Here is a 13,033-nt window from a genome sequence, read left to right as displayed (position 1 = left end):
AATTTATTTGTTTTTTAATAGCTGCATTTTAGACTATTGTATAGAGGTGCCATAAATTATTTAACCAGATCTCTGTTGATAGACATTTAGGTTGTCTCCAATGGTTCAGTAAATAACTTTATACATCATTTTGCATGTGTGCAAGCATATATGTAGGATAAATTCCTACAAATGGAAGTGACTAGTTTCTGTACACAGAAGCTGCACCAGTTTAATAGTTACCAACATCTCTCTGTCTTGTCTCTTTACATCCTCACCAATTTGGTGAGTTAGCAGACTTTTTTATTTTCATCTTTGTTAATCTGATATATATAATATGGCATTTCAACTTAGTCTTAATTTGCATTTCTGTTATTATGATTGAGGTTGAGAATCATTGATGTGTAAAAGCAAATTTTTCTCTCTGAACTGTCAATATTCTTTGCCCACATATTTATTGTGGTCTTTTTCATATAGATTCGTAGGAGTTCTTTGTATTTTAGAAAAAGAAACCCAGTGTGATATGAGTTGTAACTATTTTTCAGTTTGTTATCAGTCTTTTGGCATTGCTTATGGTGGATTAGAGCAATAAATCATGCTTTTATTACTAAATATTTCAAACACATAGAAAGTGCACAGAATGCTAGAACAAATACCTATATACCCTAAATTTTGTTATTTGGGGCATGTTTGCATAAAGTTTTTTTTTTAAATAAAATGTGCCATGGGCGCCTGGGTGGCTCAGTCAGTTGAGCGTCCGACTTTGGTTCAGGTCATGATCTCACAGTTCGTGGGTTCAAGCCCCATGTCTGGCTCTGTGATGACAGCTCAGAGCCTGGAGCCTGCTTTAGATTCTGTGTCTCCCTCTCTCTCTGCCCCTCCCCAGCTCATACTCTGTCTCTCTGTCTCTCAAAAATAAACATTAAAAAAAATTTTTTAAAGACATAAAATTTCCAGATACAGATGAAGTTCCCTCTGTACTGTACTCCTTTCAGATCCCTTCCCCTCTGTCCCTTCCCCAAGGTAACCATTATTCTGAAATTAATTTGTATTCTTCCTATTAATGTTTCTATACTTCTACTATATGGATGTGTCCATAAAAACTGTACTGTTTGGTATATTTTTAAAATCTACAGGGGTGCCTGGGTGGCCCAGTCAGTTTAACACCCGACTTTGGTTCAGGTCATGATCTCGCGGTTCGTGAATTCGAGCTCTGCTTCGGGCTCTGTGCTGACAGCCTGGAGCCTGCCTCAGATTCTTGTCCCCCTTTCTCTCTGCCCCTCCCCTGCTTGCGCTCTGTCTGTCTGTCTCTCTCTCTCAAAAGGAAATAAACATTAAAAAATTAAATCTACATAAATGACATCAAACTCCATGTATCACCTCCAAACTTGTTTTTTGTTACTCAATATTATGTTTGTAGGGCTTATACAGGTGGTACATATAGATCAAGTTAATTGATTTTCATTTCTATAAAGCATTCCATTGTGTTAACATATCAACATTTGTTCATCCCTTCCCTCACTGGTGGAAATTTTACTGTAAAAAGCAATACTGTCTGTGCAAGAGTTCTCTGGGGTTTATGCCTAGAAGTGCAGTAGCTGGATGGTACCACATCCCTTTCACAACCTGTGAGAGAGAAAAAAATAAAAAACCTCCAAACTGCTCTCTAAAGTGGTACCAATATATACAACCAGCAGTATATGAAAATCCTAGTTACTCTAACATCCTTGCCAGCGCCAAGTTGGTATTTTCGGACTTTTAAAATTTTCCAATCTGATGAGTATGAGAATGGTAAATCAATATTGTTTAATGTACATTTCCTAACTGCTAGTAAAATTGAATATCATCCATCTGGGTTTCCTCTTATGCAAATTACCTATTCATCTGTTGCTCATTTTTTCCATTGGCTTGTGCATCCTTATTGTTTTATAAAAGAGATTTTAAGGGGTGCCTGGATGGCTCAGTCAGTTAAGCGACCAACTCTTGGTTTCAGCTCAGGTCATCCCGGTTCGTGTGCTCGAGCCTTGAGTCAGGCTCTGCACTGACAACGAGGAGCCTGTTTGGGATTCTCTCTCTGTCTCTCTGCTTCTATCCTTGCTAGCACATATTCTCTCTCTCTCTCTCTCTCAATAAACATTTTTTAAAAGGGAGTGAGATTTTTATATTCTGGACAATAGTGGTACACAGAGCACATATGAATGACATTCAGTCAAAGTCAAGGCCAAAGCTGAATATAATTATTATAGAATAGACTCTTGGAATGCAAGAATAATTCTGAAATTTTATCAGTAAGCATTTTTACAATCACAATTTTATTACGGGATTTTAACAATTTGACACAATGCAAGAATATGAATTTCTCAGCACCGTCAGCAGCTGGACTCCTATGCTCGCTAGAGTGCATATGTTCAGTACTAAATACTTTCTTTTTTTAAATTTTAAGTTTATTTATTTTTGAGAGAGAGACAGACAGACTATGGGCAGGGGAGGGGCAGAGAGAGAGAGGGAGACACAGAATCCGAAGCAGGCTCCAGGCTCTGAGCTGTCAGCACAGAACCCGACACAGAGCTCAAATTCACAAACGGCGAGACCATGACCCGAGCTGAAGTAGGACGTTCAACCGACTGAGCCACCCAGGAGCCCCTACTCACTTTCAATTGAGTTCAATGAAAGAATGAGATATTTGGGGCAGGGGTTTCTCATTTTTCTCTAAACCTTTTCCCTTTCTTTGAACTGTTTATAATCTTTATTAAGTCTGAACTAAAGATTTATCATGAAAGTTGTACAACATTTTGGAATTTTTCCATCACATGAAATTTTAACATTTTGCTTTTATGGCATAAAAAGATGGAAACTTCACAAGATATGAGGAATTCTCAAGGCTTTTTCTTAAAAGATTTATAGTCTAAATGGAATTCGGCAACTTAATATTAAATATAACTTAAAATTACTTTGTTTAACATGAATGTTCTATAGGTAAACACCTCTTATCTTTGTATAATAAAATTATTATATAATCAATTATCTGTTATTGTACCTTGGATTATTATGTAAAATAACATATACATCTGTTCAAAAAGCATATAATGCCTTTCCTAAAATTGTCTAGCTAATATGTTCTCTTAATATTGACATTAAAGGCCAACCTATGTCCCACTTAACTATTTGAAATTTCTTAATTGGTTTTGACATAAAATTCACACTTTACATGAAATTAACAGAATTTGCTCTTGCAATAATAAAACTTTATTCAAGGAACTGATAGAATTTATATATAAATGTATAGAGAAAATGTATGTAGAATTCATATATAAAATAAGATTTTGTTGGCTTCAAGTTATATCTAAAATATTTTTCTTTGTGTTTTTTGCAGTTATTTTCTGTTTAGGAGGTCCTGAGGTTATAATATTCTCCTATATTTCCTTTTGAAAGTTTTAAAATTCTGTTTTTCACAGATAGGTCTTTATCTGGAAGTCTTTTGGAGTGTTATGACATTGAGTACTGGCTGAATTAAAAATTTTCCATGTAGGTAGCCAATTGCCCCATCTGATTTATTAAATGATCTATCTTTACCCACTAATTTGTAATGCTACCCCTGTTGAATACCCAAGTTTCCATATATATGTGGATTTTTTTTTCTGGATTATTTATTCTGCTCCATTGATCTGTGTCTATGTCCTATACCTTCTTCTCCTTCAAAATTATTTTGGCTATCCTTGGTTGTTTATTTTTCCATATAAATCCAAAAATTTGTTTTTCTAGTTACATGAAAAAACCTTTGGGAATTTTTATTAATTTGCTTTGAATTTTACATTAGTGAGATTTTTTAAAAAATCCATGAACATGCTCTATTTTTTTAGGTAATTTGTGTTACAGTGAAAATATTACCGTCTTCCATATACGTTTTGCATCTTTGGTTAGATATTCCTAGGAACCTTATACATTTTGTTGCTATTGTGAAAATTTAAAAAAAAATTTCTAATAGGTTGTTGGTATGTAGGCATGCTTAATTTTTGTATACTGATCTTATCTCCAGCCACACTGTTGAACTCTCTTTCATTAGTTCTAATAGTCTGTTGTAAACTCTCTTGAATGGGGTAATGTTAATGCCTGTCCCATACCACTTGGCCCATCTCTGAGTTCATCTACAACTGTGGTAGAAAGTTTTTGTCAGGATGACTGCTTCCCACCTGAAGGGTATGAGCTTCTCTGCGTCTCTGCTTGGCAGCTTTTTCCAGCAATACAAGATCTTGGAGGCACCACTGGAAAGGTTGTAGAGGGGATAACACTTCTTCCTGGAGGCGGGGGTGTTAAGATTGAACCAATGAGTAGGAGGAGACAGTAGAGAAATGCTCTAGTCTCCCTGTCCTTCAGCAGGATGGTCTGACACATGTGCCACATGGTTTCTCAGAGGGTCCTGGTGAACCTGATCCCCAGATATGCACAGTGCTAACCAGCTCATTAATACATCTTACACTGGCTTTTCTCTCATTCTTATATAACAGCCTCACTCCCTCACTTGTGCTTCTTTGGATTAGCTCTCAAATACACTACCTGCTTTTAAATCCTGTAGAGTCTGCTTTTAGGGGAACACTAAGACTAGTGGTTAATCTAGTTAATCTTTAAATAATGAGAGTTTTGTTTCCTCTTTTCCAACCCTTACATCTTTTTCTCCTGGTCTTATTACACTGGTTAGAACCCTCCAGTGCAATGTAAATATAAAATAGAGTGATAAAAGCATCGTACTCTCACTTCTGACGTTAAAGAAAATGCTATTAACATTTTATTTCCAAGTACAATTTCTGCTGTAAATTTTGGGTACCCTATCAGGTTAAGGAAAATTCCTCTACTCTTTGAAATTTTTAAAAAACCATGAATGGTATCATATTTTATTAAATATTTTAATGTAATTATTCATTTATTTTTCTTTCATTTGTTAACGTGATGAATTGTTACAGATTTCTTTTAAATAATTCTTTAAGTTTATTTATTTTGAGACAGACAGAAACAGTGCAAGTGTGGGAGGGGCAGAGAGGGAGAGAGAGAGGGAATCCCAAACTCAGGGCTCAAACTCACAAAACCATGAGATCATGCATGACCTGAGCTGAAACCAAGAGTTGGTCACTTAACCAACTAAGCCACCCAGGAGCCCCTTCTTTTAAATAATTTTTAAATTTATCTTTGTGTCTCATCAAAATTATACAGGCATTTAATTAAGTCTATAAGACTTCTTATGAAAAATTACATTCCTCTCTAGATTTCACCCACTTCCCACTCCCCAGAAGTAACCACTTTCAACTCATGTTATTTTATTTTGATATTGTTAAAGCAAAATTATTCTGACATTTGCTATATGGTAATGAAGGCTATTCAGGGCTATTGTGATAGTGTCAAGAATACTGCAATATGGAAGAGAGATTGGGCCTAACTCTGAATACAGCAAGGAAAAGGGGGACTTATAGGCAAGGAGAGAATGAGGGAACAGTAGATGGAAAATTACTAAAAGGAGACCAAGCATGGGGGATTCTTGCTAAACTGACATAACAGGATTCTTGCTGAAGGTAAGCCAAAGTGATCAGATATGCGGGGTGAGGGATTCTCTCTGAACTGACTTAGTGGGATTCTTTCTAAAAGTGGACTACCAAGACAGGGCCCAAGGATGAGGCCTAGTCAGAAAGAGGTCTCAGAAAAGGCTGACTACAGTTTAGTTAAGGAGAGGTCTTTGTGAGTTTTGACCTTGTGGCAGAGGCTGTTTGGTTCATCCAAATATAAGTGGGCACACAGCATTTTTGCAGCTTCCCTTGCAATTAAGGGGGTCATTTGTTTTGTCAAATTTCACTTAACCCTCTGCTTTCAGAATATCCGCCCCACCCTCAACTCTGTTTTGACTCCTAGTTTAGAGACCATTTTTCAATCCTTTCCAAAGAGTAAATCTTCAAGTCTTCTGCTGAGGTGGGAGAGAGGAAGTTGTATGGCTGAAGATGGGGAGACAAGGGAGGTTCTGAGTCTAACTGCTTCTGCTTCTTTTTTTGGAAATAACTGACACTTTATTGAGCACTTATGAAATGTCAAGAATTGTACTAAAGACTATATATGCATGCATCATCTCTTTGACTCCTCACAACAACAATTTGAGAAAGATTCTATTATTATAATCTACATTTTTATTTTTTTTTTATTTTTATTTTTTTTTTTAAATTTTTTTTTTAACGTTTATTTATTTTTGAGACAGAGAGAGACAGAGCATGAATGGGGGAGGGTCAGAGAGAGGGAGACACAGAATCCGAAACAGGCTCCGGGCTCTGAGCTGTCAGCACAGGGGCCCGATGCGGGGCTCGAACTCACGGACCGCGAGATCGTGACCTGAGCCGAAGTCGGCGCTCAACCGACTGAGCCACCCAGGCGCCCCATAATCTACATTTTTAAATTGAGATAAAATTCACATACTATAAAACTCACACTTTTATTTATTTTTTAATATATGAAATTTATTGTCAAGTTGGTTTCCATACAACACCCAGTGCTCATCCCAAAAGATGCCCTCTTCAATACCCATCACCTACCTTCCCCTCCCTCCCACCCCCCATCAACCCTCAGTTTCTTCTCAGTTTTTAAGAGTCTCCTATGCTTTGGCTCTCTCCCACTCTAACCTCTTTTTTTTTTTCCTTCCCCTCCCCCATGGGTTTCTGTTAAGTTTCTCAGGATCCACATAAGAGTGAAAACATGGTATCTGTCTCTGTATGGCTTATTTCACTTAGCATCACACTCTCCAGTTCCATCCACGTGGCTACAAAGGGCCATATTTCATTCTTTCTCATTGTCATGTAGTACTCCATTGTGTATATAAACTACAATTTCCTTATCCATTCATCAGTTGATGGACATTTCCACAATTTGGCTCTTTCCACAACTTGACTATTGTTGAGAGTGTTGCTATAAACATTGGGGTACAAGTGCCTCTATGCATCAGTACTCTTGTATCCCTTGGGTAAATTCCTAGCAGTGCTACTGCTGGGTCATAGGGTAGGTCTATTTTTAATTTTTTGAGGAACCTCCACACTGTTTTTCAGAGTGGCTGCACCAGTTTGCATTCCCACCAACAGTGCAGGAGGGTTCCCATTTCTCCACATCCTCTCCAGCATCTATAGTCTCCTGATTTGTTCATTTTGACCACTCTGACTGGCGTGAGGTGATATCTGAGTGTGGTTTTGATTTGTATTTCCCTGATGAGGAGCGACGTTGAGCATCTTTTCATGTGCCTGTTGGCCATCTGGATGTCTTCTTTAGAGAAGTGTCTATTCATGTTTTCTGCCCATTTCTTCACTGGATTATTTGTTTTTCGGGTGTGGAGTTTGGTGAGCTCTTTATAGATTTTGGATACTAGCCCTTTGTCCAATATGTCATTTGCAAATATCTTTTCCCATTCCATTGGTTGCCTTTTAGTTTTGTTGATTGTTTCCTTTGCTGTGCAGAAGCTAAAACTCACACTTTTAAAGTGTACAATTTGGTGGATTTTAGTATATTCACAGGATTATGCAATAATCACCATTTTCTAATTCCAGAACATTTTTATCAACCCAAAAGGAAACCCTGTCCCTTAGCAGTCACTGACATTCCCCCTTCCCCTCAGCCCCAAGTGACCACTAATCTAATTTCTGGCTCTATGGATTTGCCTATCATGAGCATCTCCTATACATGGAATCATACAATGCATGGTACTTTGTGTCTGGCTTCTTTCACTTCGTAATGTTTTCAAGATTCACCTACGTTGTAGCACATGTGTTGTAGCACATACTTCATTCCTCTTGTAGCTGAATATTCCATTGTATAGATATGCCAGATTTTGTTTTCCATTCACCAGTTTAGGGTCATTTGGGTTCTTTCTGGATTTGGGCTATTATGAATAATTCTGCCATAAACGTATATATATGAGTTTTTGTGTGTGCATGTTTTCATATTTCTTGGGTATATTCCTAGGAGTGGAATTGCTAGGTCATATGATAACTCTGTCTTCAACTTTTTGAGGAACTGCCAAACTGTTTTCCAAAGCAGCTGCATCATTTTATATTCCAAGCAGCAATGTTCAAGAATTCCAATTTCTCCATATCTTTGCCAACTCTTGATATTGTCTGTTTTTTATTAAATCTGCTGAAATTATCATGGAGTTTTTTCACTTCATTCTATCAATAGGGTGTATTACATTGATTTTTTTTCAATTTTTAATGTTTATTCAATTTTTTGAGAGGGAGAGACAGCAAGTGGGGAAGGGGAAGAGAGAGAGGGAGACACAGATCTGAGGCAGGCTCCAGGCTCTGAGCTGTCAGCATAGAGCCCTATGCGGGGCTCGAACTCACAAACTCTGAGACCATGACGTGTACCAAAGTTGGACACTTAACCGACTGAGCCACCCAGGTGCCTTCATTGTTTGATTTTCATACGTTGACTCAATCTTGCACCATGGGACGAATCCGACTTTGTCATGGTTTATAATCCTTTTAATATGCTGCTGTACTCAGTTTATTAGCATTTCGTTGAGGAGTTTCACATCTATTTTCATAAAATATATTGGTCTATAGTTTTGTTATAATGTTTTTGTCTGGCATTGGTATGAAGGTAACATTAAGCTTCATATAATCAGCTGGGAAGTGTTCCATCCTCTTGTACTTTGTGGGAGACTTGTAAAAGATTGTTCCTAATTCTCTTTTGAACATCTGGTAAAATTTGCCAGTGAAATCATTGGCTTCCCGGCTTTTCTTTGTGCACTGCTTCTTAAATAATAATTTTTTAACCAAGCCTACCATTTTTAGTCTCACCATCACCCCTACCTTCAGAAGTTATTGATGCCATCAATTCCTAAAAGTTTTTGAGAATCTCATTGTGTAAAATGGGACTGCCTCTCTATTTGGTCCACTACCATTTTAGGATTCAGCTTTCTTGGGACTACTAAGTCAGTTATCTGCTTTCTCTGTATTCCTTTAAGATTTTCTCTGTCTTTAGTTTTCTGAAGTTAGGTGTGGGCTAACTTTTTATTTTGTTTGTTTTATTTTGTGTTTTATTTTGTTTTGTTTGGTGTTTATCTTCCTTGGTGTTCTCTGAGCTTTCCAGACTTGTGGTTTTGTGTCAGTCATTAACTTGGGACCATTTTTGCCATTACTGCTTCAAATAGCTTCAACTATTTCTTCTGTTTTTGTATTAGTAGGGTTATTCAAAGAATCAGGGTCAACAGGCTATCCCTCTCTCTATATATAGACATAATGATAGATATATAGAGATATAATGATATATTCCCTGTGTGTGTGTGTGTGTGTGTGTGCACCAGCCCACAGTTTCCAGCAATATGTCCAAATTACTCCGTAATTACAAAATACGTGGTCTTAGCTCTATTGCTTATACTGGCTTCCATTCCAGATAAGCACAACTCAGGTACCGAATTTCTTTGTATCTGCCTGTGTCTCCAGATTTCAAGGTGGCAGGTTGCCCTGTGACTTCAGTTCTCCAATGGGTCTAAGAAAATCATCTATTTTTCAGTTGGCCCAGCATTCTTATTGTAAGCATGGGAGCAATAACTTCTAAATTTTTTACATGTTGGAGTTGAAAACTGAGCTTTCTAGGTCCCCCAATTTTATTGCTCTTGCATACTCTCTCCTTGTCTTTGTGGATTTTTTGCTTTCTAAAATCCCTTTGCTATCCATTTAGTAATGTCTCAGGAGGGAGGAAAAACTAATGTGAGATTCAACCCTCCATCTTTGACCAGAAGTCTCAATCAATTTTCTAATATTAAGCCATACTTGCTTTCTTGAGAAAAATTAAATTTGGTCATGATGTATCTTTTTCATATGCATTGCTAGTTTGGTTTGCTAGCATTTTAAGGATTTTTGTATCTAAGTTTGTAAGTGAGATTGGTTATTCTCCATAAAGACTATATATCAATTGCATACAATGATATGGGAGTGTTTCCTCTTTTTACATTTCCTGAAACAGTTTGTATTAAGTAGGTTTCTAAGTAGGTAGATCTTACCTTAGAAAACTTTTTTTAGGGGCGCCTGGGTGGCTCAGTCAGTTAAGTGACCAACTCTTTAGACTTCTGTTCTAATAAAAAGATTTCAAGGCTATACGGTTCCCTTTAAGTTCTGCTTCAACTATATCCCACAAGTTTTGATATGTATATGATCATTCAGTTCTAAATACTTTTTAATTCACATTATGATTTACCTTTAATCTATGAGTTATATAAAAGTGTTTTTTAAACATTCCAAAAAAACCTCTTTTAACATTTTTGTGGTTTTTTATTTATTGTTTGTTATTTAGAACTTAATCATAATCAGGGAAGGTAGTCTGAATGAAACTAATGCTGTGGTATTTATTGAGACTTGTTTTATAGACTGTGGTCATTATTTCTAACTATGTTATAAAAAAAGTGTATTAATACTTAGGTGAAGGAAATATATATGTGTGTCTGTGTACAATACCATTGACTATATTCCCTATGCTGTACCTTTTATTCCATGAATTATTCATCCCACAACTGGAAGCCTGTATGTCCCTCTCCCTGTCACCCTTTTTGCCCATCCCCCACACTCCTCTCCTCTGGCAAACATCAGTTAGTTCTCTGGGTTTATATGTCTGCTTCTGTTGTTTATTCATTTGTTGTGTTTTTTAGATTCCACATATAAGTGAAATCATATGGTATTTGTCTTTCTCTGACTTACTTCATTTGGCATAATATCCCCTAGGTACATCCATGTTGTTGCAAATAGCAAGACCTCATCCTTTTTTATGGCTGTGTAATATTCCATCATATATGTACATACATATATACCTCATCTTCTTTTTTCATTAATCTATCAATGGTCTTGGACTGCTTCCATATCTTGGCTCTTATAAATAGCGCTGCAATGCATATAGTAAAAAGCTTCTGCACAGAGAAAGAAACTATCAACAAAACATGGAAGCAACCTACTGAATGGGAAAAGATGTTTGCAAATCATAGATCTGATAAGGGGTTAATACCTAAAATATATAAAGAACTTATACAACTCAACACCAAAATAAAGAAATAATCTGGGGCGCCTGGGTGGCTCAGTTGGTTAAGCGTCTGACTCTTCAACTCAGGTCATGATCTCACAATATGTGGAATCAAGGCCCGTGTGGGGCTCCACACTGAAAGCTTGGAACCTGCTTGAGATTGTCTCTCTCCTCTTCCTCTCTCTGACCCTCCTCCTGCCCTCTCTCTCTTTCTCAAAATAAATAAACATTTTAAAAAAACATATAATCTGATTTAAAAATGGGCAGAGGCCTGCCCAGTGGTGGGACCTAGGCTACGATGCATCCCGCCCACCACTTCTGCTCTTGGGCAGCAGATGCAGCAACTCAACTGGGAGGGGGGGGGGCGCCTCTGGAAGGAGTGGACGCTGCTGGCAAGGATAGCACTGGAGAGTGTGGCCCACATCAGGAAGGTGCAGCTCTCCGTGTATCTAGAGCGGCCCTGTCCCCGAGAGCATTACCGAGTTCACTCAGCTCACAGTTTCAGAATGGCTTTGGTTATTGCCTTTCCTTGGTATACTTGTACTACTTGGCTACCTTGCAATTCGCCCATTTCTCCAGAAGGAAAAACAACAGGACAGCTTGATTAACCTTAAAATACAAAAGGAAAATCTCAAAGTGGTGAATGAAATAAACATTGAAGATTTGGGTCTCACTAAAGCAGCTTATTGTAGGTGTTCACATTCTAAGATGTTACCTGCCTGCGATAGTTCACATAATAAACACAATGTATTGACAGGAGGTAATGTGGGTGTCCACTAATACTGAAGAAGAAAGAAGCATAATAGGAATGAATTAAGATTGAATTCAGTTGTGTGCTGTAAAATCTTATAACAATATTCCTTCATTCTTTGTGTATAGAAGATCTTTCAAATGGTGGTCTTAATTATTGCTACTGGCTGAGTAATTATTTCTGCCAATTTATTTTCTTGCTACACTACTGTTTATATTTGATACTTTGTATATTCAAACAATCGTTTATGTAGAAATTAAATTGTACAACCCTTTCATTCTTACTTCAAAGACTTAATGTATCTTCCTGTGGTACCTGGGTGGCTAAGTCCTTTGAGTGACTGACTCTGGCTCAGGTAGTGATCTTGCAATTCCTGCAACAGGTTCACTGCTGTCAGTGTGGAGACCCAGCCAATTGGATACTCTGTCTCCCTCTCTCTCTCTCTCTCTCTCTCTCTCTCTCTCTCTGCCCCTCCCCTGCTCACACTCTCTGTCTCTCTCAAAAATAAAAAAATATATATTTTTTAAAAAGACTTAATGTATCTTCCTAAATAAAAACAACACGCTTGGTTTTAATTAACTGAAAAAAATCTAAGTGTTGGCAATGGGTCCAAAGCTATTCCTTTGAATATCAATATTTTCAATAGAATCTATACCTAAAATTTTACTCCCTACACGATTAGGTATATTATTTTCAGTCCTCTTCTGTTTTGATCATTTGAAGTGATTTTTCCTCTTTGGCCTTCCACACTCCATTCTTTTTAGATCAATAAAAAAAATGTTGCTCTCAAGAATTACTTGAGTTTGCAAAGTGATAAACACTTTGCTTTATAAAGATTGTGTCAAATAAGTGTGACTATCTCAGTTTCAGAAAAGACATGAACTGCATGTAGAAAGTTCCAAAAAGGAACAGTTATTTACATTATAAAAGATTTGTTTACTTTACAAAGGCTTTTGTCTGTTTACATGTGTGTTTTGTATATGTATCTTGAACTCTTTGACTAAGTGGGATGGGATGGCAAGAATACCTATACTTCACGGGAATCTACCCCTGAAACCAAGAGCACACTGTATACACTGTATGTTAGCTACCTTGACAATAAATTATCTTTAAAAATAATAAAAATAAAATTAAAATTAAAAAATAAAAGAATAAAAAAATACAAAATAAAGAATACTTATGCTAAACTCATGAGCTGCTGCAACTTGAAGGTCAACTAGAAATAAACATAAAGTATATCTGAATTCATATTAAAATGATAAGTAGTTCAGTGTTCAA

At 36.9% G+C, this 13,033-nt stretch overlaps 1 pseudogene; it reads left to right on the top strand.

Moving 5' to 3' along the window:
• The first annotated feature begins 11,339 nt into the window (after positions 1-11,339).
• On the top strand, positions 11,340-12,127 carry LOC131502063 (CDGSH iron-sulfur domain-containing protein 2-like; annotated as a pseudogene).
• The last annotated feature ends 906 nt before the right edge of the window (positions 12,128-13,033 follow it).

Source organism: Neofelis nebulosa, chromosome X (assembly GCF_028018385.1).
Source record: "Neofelis nebulosa isolate mNeoNeb1 chromosome X, mNeoNeb1.pri, whole genome shotgun sequence".
Lineage (NCBI taxonomy): Eukaryota > Metazoa > Chordata > Mammalia > Carnivora > Felidae > Neofelis > Neofelis nebulosa.
The sequence above is the reverse complement of the archived record's forward strand: the minus strand, read 5'-3'. Positions and strand labels throughout refer to the sequence as shown.